Here is an 18,930-nt window from a genome sequence, read left to right as displayed (position 1 = left end):
CTACTCCAGCAGAAGTCCTTAATCTCCTTTCTATTTTTTTTTGTTCTTTTCTGTCGCTGATGAGTTATATCTAAGATGACACTTTCATTACAACAGGTAACCTCTAACTGATTCATTACTATTAATTTATACATAAGAAGAGCAAAATATCTCAAAATGAGTAATAATGTTGGAATTTAGCATAGTCAGAGAACTATGCTGGATTCCTGTGGTTAGAGATTTAAGTCACAGTAGCATCATTTGTATTTACTCCCTTTCTCTGAGAAAAAGATAAACATATTCATAGATTTTATAATGTCATTGAAACTCAGCAATGAGGAAGATTAACTTGTAAAATTTTTCTTCATTGATTTTATTAGCTTTTTAGGTCTGAGAATTATTTTTTAATTTCTTTAAATTTTTTAAAAGATTTTATGTATTTATTCATGAAAGACACACAGAGAGAGGCAGCGCACTAAACCGCTGAGCCACCCAGGCTGTCCAGAATTATTTTTTTTAAATGCTTTTCATTACCCTACTGGTGAATAGTATTTCTTTGTGGCCCAAATTTACTAAATCAAGAAAAATTTATCCAGGAGTCAGATTTTAATTATACTAAATACTCTCTATCAATTAACTCTGTAATCTTACCAGTGTAAATTTTATAAAAATTAAGAGGTGGGGCACCTGAGTGGTTTAGTCAGTTGAGTGTCTGACTCTTGATTTTGGCTCAGGTCATGATGTCAGGGTTGTGAGATTGATCCCCATATCCGCTATGTGCTGGGCATGAAACTGCTTCGGATTCTCTCTCTTCCTCCCCCACTTTCTCTTTAAAAAAAAAAAAAAAAAAAAAGGAGAGGGGGCAATGTGAGTTAGTGGAAAAGAACATGGATTAGGAGTTCAAATATCCAGGTTCTAGTCTTGTTCTGCCATTGATTGTGTGATTTGGATCATACAGATTTCTCTGGGCCTCTGTTTCCTTAACTATAAAATAAAGCAGCCAAATTTGTCAGTGGTTGTGGCAGGTTTTATTTTCCAAAGATGGCTATCCCAATCAATATATCCTATCTCACATATTCTTAAAATGTTAGTGACACTACTTGCTGAGAGTGGGGTCTGTGTTCTTCCTCACACTTTCTGCCTTAATCTGGGCAGGAATTTATATACTCCAAACAATAGGTTTTAGTAGAAGTGATATTATGTTACTTTTGAGGCTAAATAATTAGAAAAAAAATTACAGCTTCCACTTGGCTCTTTCTCTCTTGGGACACTTGCTGTTGGAATTCAACAACTCTGCTGTGAGGAAGACCAAATTAGTCCTCTCAGAGACACAAGATGGAGAGAGACCCATTGGGAGGGAAACCATTTTTCCCATTTCAGTTTCATTCTGTATCCTGCCTCCAGAGGTAACTGGTATACCTCTAATTCCTGGATCCTTATATAGAATTGGATTGCTTCTTGTTGGCTTTCCTTACTGTAATTACTTAGTTTCTAACTTTCTCTAGTCTTCTTGGTTATAGGCCATTCATCCTTCTGCTTTCCAGAATCCAAAATTTTGTCTTTATCTCTCATTTGCTGTTGTCTATTCTCCTGTATTCTTTAGCCTTGGGGTTTCATGTCTTTTTATTTCTTTTATTTTGTTTAATAGGATTGAGAATGAAGCAAAAATAAATGCTTATATTCTGTGCTCCATGTGTAAGTGTAGGTGCTCTCTTTCCCTTTCTAAATTTTATATTACAACTCTGCTTTCTTCTTTGTCTTTGCATAATCTTTGAGAGTTCTGATTTTAACAAATACTAAAACTTCCTGCAAGGTCAGGTATTTCCTATGATGTTTCTAATGAGATACACTGTTGGATGCTTTGTTTTCAGTAGCCCATGGAGAAAAGAATGGGAATTAAAAGATAATCTCCCACACATATATGATCAGTTGATTTCTTTTTATTTTAAAAATAACTAATAGATTTCTAAAAGTAGTTTTAGGTTTACAAAACCCTGAATGGAAAGATCAGTAGATTTTTTTTACAAAAGTGCAAAGCTAATTCAGTGGAAAAAAGGATATCCTTTCAACAAATTGTGCTGGAACAAGTGGTTACTTATACACAAAAAATAATGTGTACCTCACACCATATACAAATATGAATTCAAAATGGATCATAGACCTAACTATAAAATCTAACCCATAAAATGTAAAGAATAAAACAGGTGAAAGCTTTTATGACTTGGGTTAGACAAAGATTTCTTGGATTTCTATAAGGGATTAAGCATTCTAAGTGTTAGTGAGGAAATGGAGCAACTGGAATTCTCATACACTGGTGGTGGAAATGTAAAACATTTTGGAAAACAGTAAAGTATGACCTACCTTATGCTGCAATCATTGCACTCAAGAAAAATGAAATGCATATGTCCATATATTGTACACAAATTTTCACAACAACTTTATTTGTAATAACCATAAGCTTTGGCAGACAATTCAAAGGTCCATCAACGAGTGAATGGATGAACTATTTTGAAATAATGGAATATAACTGGTAATGAACAGAAATTAACCACTGTTGCATGGGCACTATGAATAAACCTGAAAGTAATTGTGCTGAGTTAAAGAAGCCAGCTTTCAAAGAGTACATATTAAAAAAAAAAAAAAAAAAAAAAAAAAAAAAAAAACCAAAGAGTACATATTATATGATTCCATTTACATTGCATTCTAGAGTATGTAAATTACTCTATAGCGATAGTTAAGCTGATTAGTGATTACCTGGGAATAGGGTGGGGCAAGAGTGGGAAGGAGGAATTATAGTAGGCAGGAGGAAACAAAAGAGATCCTCCAAACTCAGGATGACTGTGTTCATAATCTTGATTGTAGGTGATGATTTCATATGTGTATTTCTATATTAAAACTTACCAAATTGTACACTTTAGATATATGCAGTTTTTTAAGGTCAATTATACCTCAATAAAACTGTCAAAAAAAAGGCAACCTAGGCATTTTTGCCCTGAATGTGTTTTAGTGGTTTTAAGGAAAACAAAACAACCCAAAGTTAAATGAGAAATTCTGTCTCTGAAGAGTTAAAAAAGTCGTCATTAGAAAATGCTCCATCAACCTGAAGTGTTTCTTGCCTCTTCTCATATGGAAATATAAAATGATGACTAAAAACTACTCAATATGCATGCCAAATTGAAGTTGATTAACCTCTGACCTTTACAGATCATTTAATGAGGCAGCATGCACACTGGCATGAAGAAGGCTCTGTCAAAATGCTGAGTTTGAGATGATTCCTTTTCTGGACCTCTTTGTTTTGCTCCCAGCCCACCTAATTTGACTCTTGTCATGCTTGTAGGAGGCTGGGGGCTTTATGTGAATCCCAATCAGTCACAGTTGTTGGCAGAAACAGCCTGGTGGAGAATGATAGTGTATAAAAAAATGTATGTGATCAACAGAAAATAAAATTTCCTTTTGTCTCTGGTGAGTCCAATTTAGCAATTATTATGGTATTTGAAGAAAATGTCAGTGTAGTCATTTTGTTTAGATTATTTTGTATCTTGATGAGCTAAGAAAGGAGAGCGAATGCCGGGATAGGTGGTGTGTGACGGGGAGCCGACTGAATTTTCTGTGCTGTACACAAAGACTGAAAACAAATTGCCCACAGATTGAAATAATTTCCATGGGGTCAGAGATGTCAACAACATCTTTCAGAATTGGTTTTCTTTTTAAAACAGAATTTCTTTCATGATGTTGTCCAGCTATGAAAACGAGCCTTGCATAAAACATGTTTAGAGCCTTCAAAGGCTCACTGAGCTCGTGGTGATGTGTCATCCTTTTATATTATTTATTTCTCTTGCTATTGTATCGTGATCATCCCCATCATCATTAAACATTTATTGATTGTCAATGTGCAGGGACAAACAAAACCCCACAGACACTGAATGTTTAAAACAATGTGAAAATTAAAGACTCCCTTTATATAGTCTCAGTGAATCATGTGACAGATCTGGGAATGATGAAACATTTATAATTCTCACATAAGCAATGAAAACTTTTTAAAAAATTAGCTTTTAAAAGCAATAGAGTACCACAGTTAGTGGATGATGACTATTATGTATAAAGCTGTCTCAGGAACTATCAAAGCTCTTCAAATGGAAGCAGTAATTTTGGCCTTAGTTTCACAGAAACTACTTGTTATTGGGAAGGCCATGAAGTAAGATGATTTTTTTGTTCATTCATATGTTTGAGATAAAAAACATAAACTCGCAGAGGGAAAGTACCATTCTGTCATCTATCTCACTTCTTTAGTGGGTGTGCATTCATTTTTAGCATGTATCCATTCAATAATACTTACTAAGGAGGTACTATCTAGGAATACCTACAGGTAATAAGCAATTACTTTGGTGAGAATAGGATAGCACAGAGGTATGATCTAGGCATTCTGAGATGCACAGAGGAGGCCCCTAACTTCATGTTGGGGGTGGGGGTGGTGCTCAGAAAAGGCTTTCTGGAAGAAATGATGTCTTAGCTTAGATCTGAAAGATGAACAGGAGTTAACAAGGCAGAGGGACTAAGGAAATAGAAGGCAAAGGCAGAGGCCAGCACACATGATGCTCAGAGGGGAAAGAGAACTTAGCACTTTTGTAAAATGAGATGTCCTTCAGTCTGGCTGGGGAACAGTAGTGAGGCATGTGTCTTGGGAGGTAAACAAAGGCCAGAGGAAGGCCTAGAATACAAGATCAATGGGGACTCATTGGGGGAGTCCTTTGTAGTTCACCTGCCTAATTTCACTTTTGAAAGGACTTAGTATTGTCCAATGAGAAAAAAAATAGATTTGAAAATGAATTATTACAAATCTGTTTTATTATTCATTAATAAAATGAAAATTTGTCAAATATATGAATGATAATAAACATATTGTGATTTATTTGTCCCTTACTAGTATTAGAGGTAGTTTTCACTTTATTTTATTGTAATAAACCTTTTGAAATAGGTTCTGAATATATCATTCAGAATTTAAAACCACAGCTAGTAGGCTACTTCCCCTGCAGGTTAGGAAACTAAGAAAAATATCTTCATGAACCAAACACATTCATAGTATTCTCACAAAGCAAGGTTCCATTTTCCAACTAAAATGGGCATGGAAAGGACAGCAGAATCCTATAACACTTACTTCTCTTGTGAGTTGAATTTGTATTTTTATAACTTAGAAAAACTCAATGCAGTGAAGAGATGGAAATTAGAGCTAGTGTTTTCAGACCGAGACCTGTAGATCTGTTTGTAGATCTGTTTTTTTTTTTTCCTACATGGTTATGCAGGAAGCATTGTATGAAATAGTTAATTTATGAACCCAGTAAACATTTATGAGTGCCAACCTTGTGCCAAACATGATGCCAGAAGTTTGAGCAAACCAGGCTGACACAGCCCATTACCCTCATGGAGCATATAGTAGGTCTATGAGGAGGAGACATAGTAACCAACTGGTAAGTGAGATGCAAGGATGGTTAAATGTTCTTATAGTGAGTATAAAACTTCCCGATGCCTGGGGCAGTGGTGAGTGCTCAAGTGCAAGGTAGAGGAGGCTTATTTCAATACCTCTCTTTAGCCTCTAAAGAATCTCTGTGAATCCTGCATATTTGTATGTTCATGAGCTTCTGGTCCTTAGTCATCAGGACTTCATTCATTTTGATCTGGCTTCTTGTATCACTCCCAATTTTTAAATGTGTTTTTCCTCTGCAAATTAAGAGTTCTGCTGTTAAGAACCTCTCTATTTGTGTACTAGGAGGGCTGACTCAAAAGTTAATTGGTCGCTATAGGATCAAGGAAGAGCCTGGAAGTTAGAGTTTAAATGGACCCTTTGTAGAGAAGCCATGAAGCTTGGACATAGGCTGTGCATGCTGTGATTCTTGGTGGTAGTCAAGCCCCAGACTGTGTTTTGTTCCCTAGTTAAAAATGCCTTCGAATTGTTATTATTAGTTTTGCTTTACAGAAGTCTAGTAAGTTGAAGTCCATGATCTTGTTAAATTGATGAATAAACTTGGATCCATGGAGATTATTTTTGTTTTCAATAAAATATTTCTTCTTTTATTTTTCTTAGTATCCAGCCCTGTTAGTTGGATCCATGGAGATTAAATGGAATGATATGTTTACGGTTTTTGTATTTTCCTTAAATCATGTCTTATTTGTCCATGCTAAATCAGGGGATTGTTTTGATTGTAGAGTAGGCTTTTTAATTAAATACATGGATATGAAGCTGAGCCTATAGTGGACGTACTATGCTAAGCCATGGGTAGACCTATATCTTATAAGCAGTTTGTGCATCTTTGATGGAAGTAGAATAATCTTAGGTGGTGAAATGTCATAGAGGTGATTTTTGTTTTAATTTCTTGAAGTTTAGTGGGTAATGAGATTTGTTGGAAGGTATATATAAATGTGGGAGAGAAAAGGTATAGCACTATGGTGTTTTTCATGAATGTTTTCATTATGTTTTCTTTTTCATTACTGGAAACAAGATAGTCTTCTGTCCTAACCTCCCTCTAGCATTTTGCCAAGATGTCTGTGCCCTTAGCTTCTGGGACTCTGTGGTTAAAAAAAATCATAGCCAGTCAGATGGCATGTGTGTTATTTAATACATTACAAAGAAAAAAATTATATATATATTTCACTAAAGTTGGCTTCTATAAGCTGCATGTCTGAACAACTAGTCTTTTTTATAGAGATAAAACTAGATTTCATATGGTTATGGACTCTAACAATTCAAATCCATTTGCTCACTCTTGTTGGTGCATGACTCATGGAAATGGACTTTTTTCCTTTAAGGCTGCACTGTGGGTATTCACAGCGAAGGCAGTCTTAAATGCTTCTAAGACTTAATTAGTGGAACATTACAGACACACGGGAAATCCCCTTGCGGTAGGGTTCTCTATTATGCTGCCGTGCTTGATATGCTTCAAGCATGGTTTCTCCACTTTAGAGAGAAACTGATGTATAAGGTGGCTCTGGGAATTAGTAGAAACCTCTTAACATTTACATAGAGATATAGGCACAGTATGACTAATGGATCCTGTTTGATTTTAAAATATTGTCACTGTTGTTTCCTATTTTGCAAAACCCAAAAAAGTTATTTAGCAGACAGAGCCCAAGGGTCCACAAGGCATAAGGATAAATCCTCCCCATCTGACAGTATCATAGTTACAGAGTATTTAATAATACTGTGTGACTCGTATATACCAAAGCTCTGGTATAATCTCAGAAAATTATGATTTCAGAAATACCAGTACAATCAGTTGCTTATTGTATAACAGTATCAGACAGCGTGTCTTACTTTCTTGTTGAAAAGAGCTGTGTTTAAGGCCTGGACCTACCACTTACTGGCTATGAGATCCTGGACAATTTTTTTTTTCTTTGACCTCTCTAAACTTGTGTTCCTCATCTGTAGCATAGGGATAACAAGAGTACCCATCTGAGAGGGCGGTTGTGAGGATTCAGTGGGACAGTTAGGCAAAGCACTTAGAGTAGATCCTGGCACAGAGGCAGAGAGACACAGAGGCAATTGTAATTATGCTTCTGTCAGCCTTTTATGTGCCCGACTGGGCCCTGAGCAAAAAGGACCTTCTTTGTAAATTTGCTTGTGATTTTTTCTCTTTCTTTCTTTCTTTCTTTCTTTCTTTCTTTCTTTCTTTCTTTCTTCTTTCTTTTCTTCTTTCTTCTTTATTTATTCATGAGAGAGAGCAGGAGGAGGAGCAGAGGAAGAAGGACAAGCAGACTCCATGCTGAGCATTGAACCTGATGCAGGGCTTGATCTCACTACCCTGAGATTATGACCTGAGCCAAAACCAAGAGTTGGACATTTAACTGAGCCACTCAGGTGCCCCTGTGGTGTTCCTTTCAATTAGGAATTTGTTTGCTTGAAGATAAACGCCACATAGTTATTAACTCATGTTCTCAAAGTAAGAGAGACCTTAGGAGCAGCAGGGTGAGATGGAGAATGCCTTAGCCAGGGGTCAGAATATATGGCTCCTGGTCTAGTGTTTGGACTAACTATGAGATTTTATTTTTTTTAATTTTTAAAGATTTTATTTATTTATTCATGAGAGAGACACACACACACACACAGAGAGAGAGAGAGAGAGAGAGGCAGAGACACAGGCAGAGGGAGAAGCAGGCTCCATGCAGGGAGCCCGACGTGGGACTCGATCCCCGGTCTCCAAGATCAGGCCTTGGGTTGAAGGCAGGCGCTAAACCGCTGAGCCACCCAGGCTGCCCCAACTATGAGATTTTAGACTCTTAAGAGTTAGTTCCTCATGTCTCCAGTGCCTGGCACACTGGGACTTAATTTTTTTTTTTTTTTTTTAATGTCTAGATAAAGGAGTTAATCTGTAAAACAAAGTGGATGGAACAGTCCAATCCAAATCCTCTTTCAGGGTTTCCATTCCTACCAGAAAAAGTCTCTCAGTGACTAAACATTTCTTCGAATGCTGCCATTTGGAGCTTTCTATGGGGGTACTTCCAATTTAAGTGATTGGCGCAGACACCAGCTTTGGGTGGTGGTGTGCTTATGGGAATGGCAGTGGTTTAACTATAGAGGGATAAAAGAGATGGTTTTGACAGAAGATGCCAAAAAAAGAATTGCCATGCGTTGGCCTGTTATATTTTCTTGTTATTCTCTTTAGCTAGGAGTAGATTCTTTCAAGCTCTAGCATACATGTTTATTTGAATCTTTTGGTAAGTTTTTTCTTTTTCTCTTCATTATTGCCCTTGATATTTTAACCCAGTTTCATGAAAGATTTTCATTGAAGGCAAGTGCAGAGGGAGGAGGACAATAAAATGGCTTAACCTCATCATGGACTCTTAGGCATGGTCTTGAGTCCTTAATATTTTCAGGGATGATCAGATTACTTTCTACTCTTTTGGGGTTGGGCACAAAAGCAATTCATGAGAAGTTGCACTTGCCCTTGTGTCCAAGTGTGATTTGAGATATGTTTCTTCCACATCCATCATCATACTAGGGTGTGTGAGATTGCCAGGATCAACTATAGAAACTAAGCCGCCTGTTCTTTCATCTGGGATGAGCATCAGCAAGAATGGTTCACTCAATAAAGTAGGGCTTGAGAGAGGAAAAAAGGAACCAGAATGGTGAGAAATGAACATTAGATTGGTTCTGTTGAGGTCAGCCTTTTAAGGAAATAAAGTTACAGAGATATATATCATAAGTCAAATATATATATATAGAAGCCACCATTTATATATATATACATATAAAGAAAGACTTACTATGTATCAGGTACATAAATAAGTCACCTCACTTAATCTTCAAAATACCCCATGAGGTAGATGCTATATTTATCCTCATCTTATATATAAAGAAACTGAAAGACAGAGAGATTAAGTAATAATCTAAGGTCACATAGGAAGTAGTAAAACTTGGGCTTTAAACTCAGAACATCTTACTCCAGAGCCTGTAATTAAGTACAGATAAAACTTATAAATATGTCATACTCTGGTTGCCCTCAACTCAGGCAATGTGGGACCAAGCTTTGCAGGGGTCCTGCATCTTGAACAATGCCACAGTTGTACTTTCACTGGAGCCCAAATAGACCCAGCAAGGGCAAACCACTTTTAGAGTTACTTCTGAATCTGGAGTGCCCTACATTCTCACCCTACATTTCTGTTAGGAACATCCTTGCCTTCCTAGGGTCATACTACAGTGATTTAAGCCAGAAACCTCATGATTCTACTTCTCAACCAAACTATTTTGAGCTCCAGTTGAAATGTAACATCACCATCCTATGCCATTTAACTCCAGTGTAGGAGGAATGTCCACCTACATTCCAATAACTGTCTTGGTTTTAAAGAGAATTCCATACTCAAATATATCTGCTCTTTGTTTTCAGTCCCCCTTAGAAAAATACTGTAATCAATAAAAATAATGCTTATGTCCTCACTCTTGTTTGCATCCAGGTATGGCCATATGATTGATGTTTGCCTGTGGAATGTGGACCGATAGGGGTCACTTCTGAATCTGGGTCTCAAGACAATGGACATGCTTCTACATGTCCTCTTCTCCTCCTCCTCCTCCCCTTCCTTTTCCTCCTCCTTTTTTGAGTAGGCCCCACACCTCATGAAGCCCACTGCAGGGCTTGAACTCACAACCCTGAGATCAGAACCCGAACTGAAATCAAGAACCAGATGCTTAACTGACTGACCTACTCAGGCACCCCTTTAAAATTTTTTTTTAAAAAGTAGGCTCCATGCCCAACATGGGGCTTGAACCCATGACCTTGAGATAAAGAGCTGCACCCTCTTCTGCCTGAGCCAGCCAGGTGCACCTCTTTCCTAAGAGCTGGAAAAGTGCCAGTACCCAGCTTTTATCAGACAGGCATGAACAGGGCCCTACACTCTTCTTATTCAGAGTATGGTCCACAGCTGGCAGCCTGACATTATATGGGAGCTTGTTAGGAATGGAGAATCTCAGGCCCTACCCTGGCCCCTAAACAGAATCTGCATTTTTAGCAAGAGCCCCAGCTGATTCACACGCACATTAAAATCTGATGAACCAACAACAGAAAAATCCTGGTTCTCTGAGTGATCACATGGAGTGTGGCTTTCCTGATAACTGGTCCTTTCATCTCAGGATTGTTACATAAGAGAGGACAAAGCATCTATGGGAAGCCACCATAATTTGAGGTCTCTTTGTTGCAACAGTTTAGCCTTCATCCTAAGGAGTGCAGTGCTGTTATCCTGATTTTAAGGACAAGATAACTGAGATTTGGAAAGTGTATCATCAAAGCCCTCACAGGAAATGGAATGCAACTTGGATAGTTGGAATAAAGAGATTTTCCTAAAGCGAGGTGGGCAGGGTTAAGGACAGAGGGTACAGGTATAGGGTCCTAGTATAGGGTCCCCTTTCAACAAGTGAGCAGTAAAGGGAAGGAAGCCACTGGTAGCTGGAAGTCACAGTCTGGGAGTCGAGAACTTGAATGTATTTATAGGCAGAGGGAAGGAGCAGTGAAATATAAGAGAATGAGGTAAAAAGAGATGATCAGTGGGATCTTGAAGAAGGCAAGGGGCAGAATGAAAGCATGGTTTATGGGGAGGGGACATGTCTGTTTCTCTGAGATGGGGGGAAGGAGGAACAGATGTGTGTGGATGCGGTCAGTCTGTGATGTGCATGTGTGACTAGCCTGGAGAGAGCTCATGCCCTCTCTGCGTAGCAGACAGGTCTTGTGCTGAGAGAGAAGAGACCATCCCCCTGTGTTTGTTGAGGAGATTAGGTCTGAAGCACGTGGGGGAAGGTGATGAATGGGTGCAGGGAAGGGCTAAGGTCAGTCTTACAATCTCTCCTGCTGTAGGACTTCTGCTTTGTTCCTGGGCACAAGGAGTTAAATTGGAGAACCATTCTGAGCTTAGAAAGTGTGGATCTGGTGAGGAATCTCTGTGTTAGATACAGTTTGGTAGAGCATTTCCTCAGAGTAAAACTGGGCAATGGCATCATATCCTGAACCACCATGTATATTTTAAGGCACTAAAATTGTATTATTTCTTTGCCCATTGGCAAAGCTGCACCCTGGACCCAGGGCTTGAGCCCATGTGCTCACCTGGTTGCTTCAAGAGAATCAGCCCATGTGCAATAATAGAGCCTTCCTCATTCAAGCCTCCATTCAGAGTCATATGCGGGAAATTTGCTTGGAAGTTGCCATAACCAGAATTAGCTGCCAACAATTTTGTGTATTCTGTGCCAGACAGCCTGCGAAGATAGGGACTTGCCCTGGGAGATTCAAGTTGCTGGCCACCTACTCTGTGGACTCCAGTCAGGGATGCTCAGGCCCCCGGGAGGTTGCCATTTTATAATCATCTCCACATTAGCCAGCTTTCCTGGCCAAATCATTAGGCCAGCTGGTGGCTTCTCTTTGGCAGCTGTTTTAAGAAAAGGATTTCTTTTACAGAGACAAAGGATTTTTTCAACCATGTTTGAATGGATTTGTGATCTCTCTTCCAGTGCTGAATTGTTTGTCCAGTTTTAAAAAAAAACGTAAACAAGGACACTTAATTCTCAGTCTCTCTGTAACTTCTGACTCTTAAGTCTGTAGGGTAAAAAGGTTCTGCTTTGTACTTGCTGGACATAACCATTTTGGAATAATTTTTTATGTTGGTACATCATGTTGTCACACAAAGAAAAATTTCTACCAGCACAAATAGTATGATTATGCACTCTGCATAATAATTATGCATTGTGCAATTACCAGCCATTTATTTAATTATATATTGTTTTTTAAAAATCATATATTGTGTTTGACATGAATGCATTCAATAATTTTATATAAATTCTTGGTCTTTTTCTTAACTCCTAGAACTAACTAACTAGGTCCTCTTGGAGAATGACCTTGTTCTGAATGCTGTTTCTTTTTTCTTTTTTAATATTTATTTATTTATTTATTTATTTATTTATTTATTTATTTGAGAGAGAGAGAACTCACATGCCCCCCCAAGTAAGATTCCCTGCTGAGCGAGGAGCTCCCCTAGGGGGCTCAATCCTACGACCTGGGGACCTGGGCTAAACTAAAAGATCAGTTGCTTAACTGAGTGAGCCACCCAGGTGCCCCTTTGAATGCTGTTTGTTTTTAACAGAAAATATAAACTCGATTATTTAATGGTTTGCAAAACAGAAACCATTTAAAATTTGGTTCAAGAAATACATTAAGACAAATTTCTAACAGAATAATCCACACAACATGGGCTTTTAGAACTTTCTCTTTGACAACTTCTACCTTTTTGACAAAATTCCATTATGTTATTGTGTTTTTTGTTTGCCAGTGTAATGGGCAAAGTGGGATGCTTTTCATAAGTGACACTCAAGTAAAGGAATGACGATGTCTAAATTTACTGCTTTAGTTTTTGCATGTATTTCTGGTTAGATAGTACACTTATTTTGTTTATGAAAACTTAAATTTATTTTTTAGTTGTAGGCAAACATATCCAAAAATAACCATGCATGGAAAAAGTGTTCATAGGTGTTATGAAATGGAAAAAGTGAGTTATAATATGTATAGTATGATTCCCAGACTTATAAAACAAAGATATATATTCCTATATAAATATGCAGAAATATATTGGCATGTATGTAGATGTGTAAAAAATAATTGGAAGATATGCTGAGATTTAATTTCATATTTTATAGACTCTTTCTTGCATTTACTGTTTTCCTGGATCAAGGTGCTTCTCGTATGTGGGCAGATGGGAGTGGGCCTCAGAAATAAAGGACACACTGCTTCTCAGATGTGGGTGGAAACTGAAGCCTCCTGATATAATTGAGGTGTTGAGAGATATCACATTATTTTTCAGAGAAGATAAAAAGGTGCAAAATTAGCAGCCTGAAATACCTGAGCCCTATTTTTTCCCTAAAAATAAAAAAATGCTATCCATTCATTTATTCCTTATTGTTATACTTTCAGCAGTGTATAGTTGAGATTTGTTTAAAATTTACTTAGTCAAAAAAAAAATTACAAGTAAAGGAAATTTCCAAGCAATGAATACAGACAACAGTTTGTTAATCTGTGGAAAATGTCCTTGATTTAAGTCAAACAAATCCCATTCACTATATTACCACTTATTTTAATGAGAAGGTGATTTAAGAGAGATAAATGAAGAAAGGCCAAGAAAGAAATACAGGACATATTGCTGCTGTGGGTCTCAGGCTTATCCTATGTGCCACACAAACATGCATATTTAGGGATGTGTTACAGAAGAGATGCCAAGTGCTGGACAGATTCATAAATATAATAGCAGATTATTACAGCAAAGACATTTTATTGCAGCCCAGGAGCCAATATTGTCTGATTTATGAAGACCTAAAACACACCTACAATTTAAAGTAGGCCCCCAGGGAAGCTCTTGGTGAGCCATCAAGCCCAAGGCAATTTATTGGCAGAATTAAATTCTGGCTAATTTCCTTAGTGCCAGTGTGTCCAGTGCTCTCATTAACTGCACTAGTTACCGATGGAAAATACGTCTTTCAGTGCAGGGCACTTTGCTGAAGTGGAGCCAGCCTCCTGAGAAGTGCCTGGAAGATTGGTTTGGAGTATTCTGAAGTGGTCTGGGGTTCCCCAGAGACTCATAGCATGGTATAGTGACTCCTGTCAGGGGCTCCTTTGGCCTCAATGGAAAGTTCTGAAGTGAGACTGTGCTAATGCCAGGCGTGGTTGCTAAGACAGCTTATGTGTATTATTGTATGGGAAGAGGAGGATCAGCGACACAGCTCCCCTCCCGTCCCGGGGAGAAGGATGTGAAAAGAAGAGCAGGGACCTGGAGAAGAGATAGGAAGTAATGGAAGTTGAAAGGCTGGGGACGAGTCTGGAAAGGGTTCCAGGCACGGTCACCTCCAGGGCAGAAGAAGCTGTAGTCAAGGATAATTGCAAGCCAGAGAGCATGCAGTGTTTTGAGTTCAGGTGTCTCAGGAGAGTGGAGAGAAGCAGAGGAATGGGAGAGGAGACAAAGATGCCGAGGTTTGCTGCAGCGAGCCAGGGGAAGGGGACACTCAGGTGGAATGGGTGGGGGGACATCAAAAATGCCTTTGCATTTACCGGGTGTTTACCCAAACAACACAGGCACATGACACTCAAAACACTCAGGGTGTATGTTTACCCACACAATACAGAACTTTCTCTGGGAAAATTTCTGCATTTTGGACAAAATCCCAATATGCTGTCGTGTTTTCTGTTTGCCATTGTAACAGACAAAGAGGGATGCTCTTCAAGAGTGACTCCCAAGTAGCGGCGTGAAGATGCCTAACTTCAGTCTCTAAATGGCTAACAGCTTCATGCCATGGGACAGGGAGAGTCAGGATGCGGGAAGATTGGACTTTAGCCGGATTGGAGAATGTGGCTGTCACAGAGATGTGGGTGTTGCACTTGTGGTAAAAGACATAGCAGAAATACTTCAGATTTATTCTGGAGTACTTCACCTTTTCCTTGCAAGCAAGGGGAGACTAGTTTGTGTATCACTTCAGGCATTGGTTTGACATTATCTGGGATGTGGAGAACTCTGAGATGAAGAAGATACAGGGCGAATTGAGAGCAGGGGTGTCATTGGAGCCAACAAAAGAGAGTGTAATTAGAATCCTGAGAGCACAACCCAAGAGGCACAAGCATAAAAAGGAGAAAGAAAGGAAGAGTCAAAGATTCTCCGAAGGATTGTAGTACAGCTCTAGGAAATCGAACAAGTTGAAGTAGATTTATCAGCAGATGTCTGGAGGAACCTACTAGAATAATTTACTTCATATGTTTAAGAAAAACAGCTGCAGAAAATCAATAAAGGGACTAGTGAGGAATCAGGATGGAATAGGGAGGCATTTTTCAAAGGATCCTCCAAGCCCAGGAGGCAGCAGGGAAAGCTATTACATCTATTATGACAGACTCTGTTTTAGGATGAGAAATTCCACCCTTAGTTATTATAGCATATTGTGAGTTACAAGCTGCAGGTTGGTAAAATTTCGAGGACTGTGTACTGTTTACGTATTTGCCTGTGCTCTCTGGTTGAGGAGAAGGGACTCCTGTTCTTACTCATTTTATGATAGTCTCATCTCTGTAATTCCCTGTATGTTAAAATGGCATACTTTGGGCAAAGTATTATGAGAACTCTCTCAGCAGTGTCTAATATGAAGACTTAAAAATAATAGGTGGTTTCTAAGAGGACTTAGATTATTTCATATATATATCTTACATATTATATGTAGTGAATATACTCTTCTATGCATTTTTTATTTGTGTTGTTATGAAAGCTACTGTACTACGCTGTAAAGTTAGTAATATCTCTCACTTTTTAGTTTCTACAGCTATAGGACAATACTGACATACTTTGAAAGGTAACGGAAAATTGTGTTAATCTTTTCATTATTAGATTGGCTTTCTAATACGAGAGAGAAAGCATACTGGAATATCTGGTTTTCGTTTTTGCTTCCACTATCTGAATTCCTTTCCCATGTTATGGGACATTTCTGATAGTTGGCAATCACTGATGCTTAATTTCCCTGCTATCCAAGCAGCTGTGATATAGACATGTGACTGAGACTTGGCCAATAAGATGCATGTGCCCGGGACTTTGAATTGGGAATGAGTAACAGAGAAGCAGGGAAAATGGGAGTTCTTTTGCCAACAGGAAGAGTGACAGCAACAGCCACCTGATGGGGGCTGTGGGGACAGCAGTGCCAGGGGTGATGTAAACTGGAGCATTGACTGCTTTGTCATGTGTCACTGTTGGGTTCTGTGGTATGACTTTGTTTAGCAGTGATTGTGGCTGCATGGTCTTCCTTGCTCCTGCTCATTTTCTGATCTTAGTCTTCTAGTTTTCTCTGTGACTTTGTGAGCTAACAAGAGTTCCTCTGATAAATCTCATTTTTGTCTAAATCAGTCTAAATCAGTATCTGACTTACTATTACATTTTATGTTTGGTAGGTTTACCACCCTGAATTGAGGGGAACCCTAGTTTTTTTCTTTCAGTCCTTTGACCAGATAACAAGGTGACTGGCAGTCCTAGTTTGCCAAGGGCTGCAGGAATTCTGGGACACATGACTTGTGGGCAAGTCTCTGTGTTGAGTTGGTCAACGCTACTAAGTAGGTTATGTAGCCTTAGACATGTTTCCAACCTCTAGGTTTCTTCATCTGCAAAATAGAGGCACACCTGTTATTATGAAGGTCAAATTAAACAATCACGATAAAGCACTTTGCGACATGTGAGGGGCCATACAAAAAAAGTAAGGTGCCATTATTGTTGAGTGGTTCTAGAGAAGCATCCTCAGTGTGACTCTTTAGCCAGTGTAAGTGTGTTTCCAGGACCATCTGCATGAGAATAATCTGTTAGAATACATATTAAATGTTAAAATGCTTCTTAAAAATGCAGATTTCTGGGCTCCACTCCAAACTTCCTGAGCAAAAATTTCTGGGCATGGGTCTCAAGAATCTGAGTTTTAAAAAGTTTTCTGTTGATTCTAATTTCACACTACAATTTGAAGATCCCCCACCTTGAGTGGAGAAGGAAGAGGGTGTAAAATACCGTTTCCCCTTATTACTGCACCTGAGTCTGCCCCGAGTTCACTGTTCTTCACAAAGAAACACATTTTACATTCTTGCTGCTCAAAGCGTGGACCATGGAGCCTGAGTGCTGGTGTCACCTAAACACTTATTAGAAACATAGACTCTGAGGCCTACTGAATCAGAACGTGCAGTTTAAAAAGATCTCCAGGTGATGTGCATGCATATTAAAATCATATTAATGCTCTGTATTAAGTTAATATCAAATAGAAGGGGAAGGGTTTACTTGTCAGGTGTAAAGCTTTGGCCCAATAGCTCAATCTGTCTTCTTACCCCTGCTCTCAACCAACCAGGGGTAGACCCAGGAATCAGATGAATGAGGATCGGAATGCCATTCTGTTTACTGAGGAAAGTTGTGTTGCAAGACATGACTTAGGTAGAGTCAAGTATGCTTATTAACTCTTTCCTGAATTGAGTGTAACCTCCCAAATATCAGGCCTCCCTGGCAGCTCTGCTTCCCTAAACTCCCACATGCGCAGGGCACCAGAGCATAAATTACCCTCCCTGTAGGCAGGCAGGGAAGGGCTGACAAGGTTGAGAAGCTGGGAAGGACTGAGCCAAGGCTGCCAAGATTCTACTTCCCACCCTGATGGAAGCGGACCGGATTTCCTCCTCCTTGCTATGAGGGAAGTCAGGAGTCCTGTCTAGGCAAGTCACTCTACCTATTTCTCCTTCAAACATCAGGATATATGAAGATGATGAAAGATCCTTCAGACACTTGGGAAGACTAGGAATCGCTTTGGGCAGTCAGCCCAGGTGGCCTCAGAGTCACTTTGACACTGGTCTGCGATGACATCTTGTGGAGTCTGGGTAAGCAGCCCCCATCTCCTACCCAGCTGCCTCCTTCTCCTGTCTTCCTATTACATGCTGGTTCCACAGCTGCCAGGGGCGGGGAACCCCATGGAAACCCAGCTGGTGGCTACATCTGCACATGAACCTCTGGAGGCAGAAGCCATTTAGCAGAGTTGTAGATTTTTGAGGTGAGAGGGCTGCATTTCATCCCTTGCTAAGAACAGGTCACCTTAAAATCCTCTGTCTGTGAAGAAGCTGCTTTTTTTTCCCACGCATAGGCTTCTCACCTCCATTACATGAAAATGACTCTGATTTCAGACTGATTGCCTTATGCCTAATAGTATGTTAGTGATATGCAAAACCAGGCATTGAACCCCAGTGTGTCTAGCATCATCTAATCGTTTAATTGGCCATAATGATTTTATTATCTGGGTTTTAAAATGGGACAATCGGCAATTTTTTCAAAGTGCTTCCAGGTTGATTACATATGTAAAAGGGGAGGAGGTATGTAATATCTATATGCCCGGTAACTGCTTTTTCAAATTACATTCATTCCTCTTTATTTTATTTGAAAGTGTAGGGAGTTCAATATAGTTCAAGGAAAGCATTGTGGTAAACAGCCAGCTTAAATGTGAGCAGTGTAAAGAGCAGCAGCTTGCAGAAATATTGCTATAGATACTAAGACCGTATCCTGCCTCGATACAGACCACACATAATTGAATCATGTTCAATAGAAGGCCATTACAAAACCGAACTTATTTGCAATGCTAATGTGGGGAAGACAGCTGTCACAGGGAATTAAATATGATCATTCAGAGCTTGAATAAATGAGGTGTCCATTATCTTCTGGCTGTGTTGCAGGCTGCTTGAAGAACACAAATAAATGATACTGTTGCAGTAACCAGCCCATGGTTTTGTTTTTTAGTCATAGAAATATGAGAGCGATGGAGGTGGGGGTGGGAAGATAGGGACACAGAAAATAAGCCTGGCAGATAAAAAAGGCAAGTGGGCAGAGTTTTATTTTCCCTTTACTCCTAAGAAACCATGGATGCAAGGACATAATCAGAATTCTATTTTTGATGCCTGAAATAGA

The sequence above is a fragment of the Vulpes lagopus genome, chromosome 6 (assembly GCF_018345385.1).
Source record: "Vulpes lagopus strain Blue_001 chromosome 6, ASM1834538v1, whole genome shotgun sequence".
Lineage (NCBI taxonomy): Eukaryota > Metazoa > Chordata > Mammalia > Carnivora > Canidae > Vulpes > Vulpes lagopus.
Note: the sequence above shows the minus strand (reverse complement) of the source record.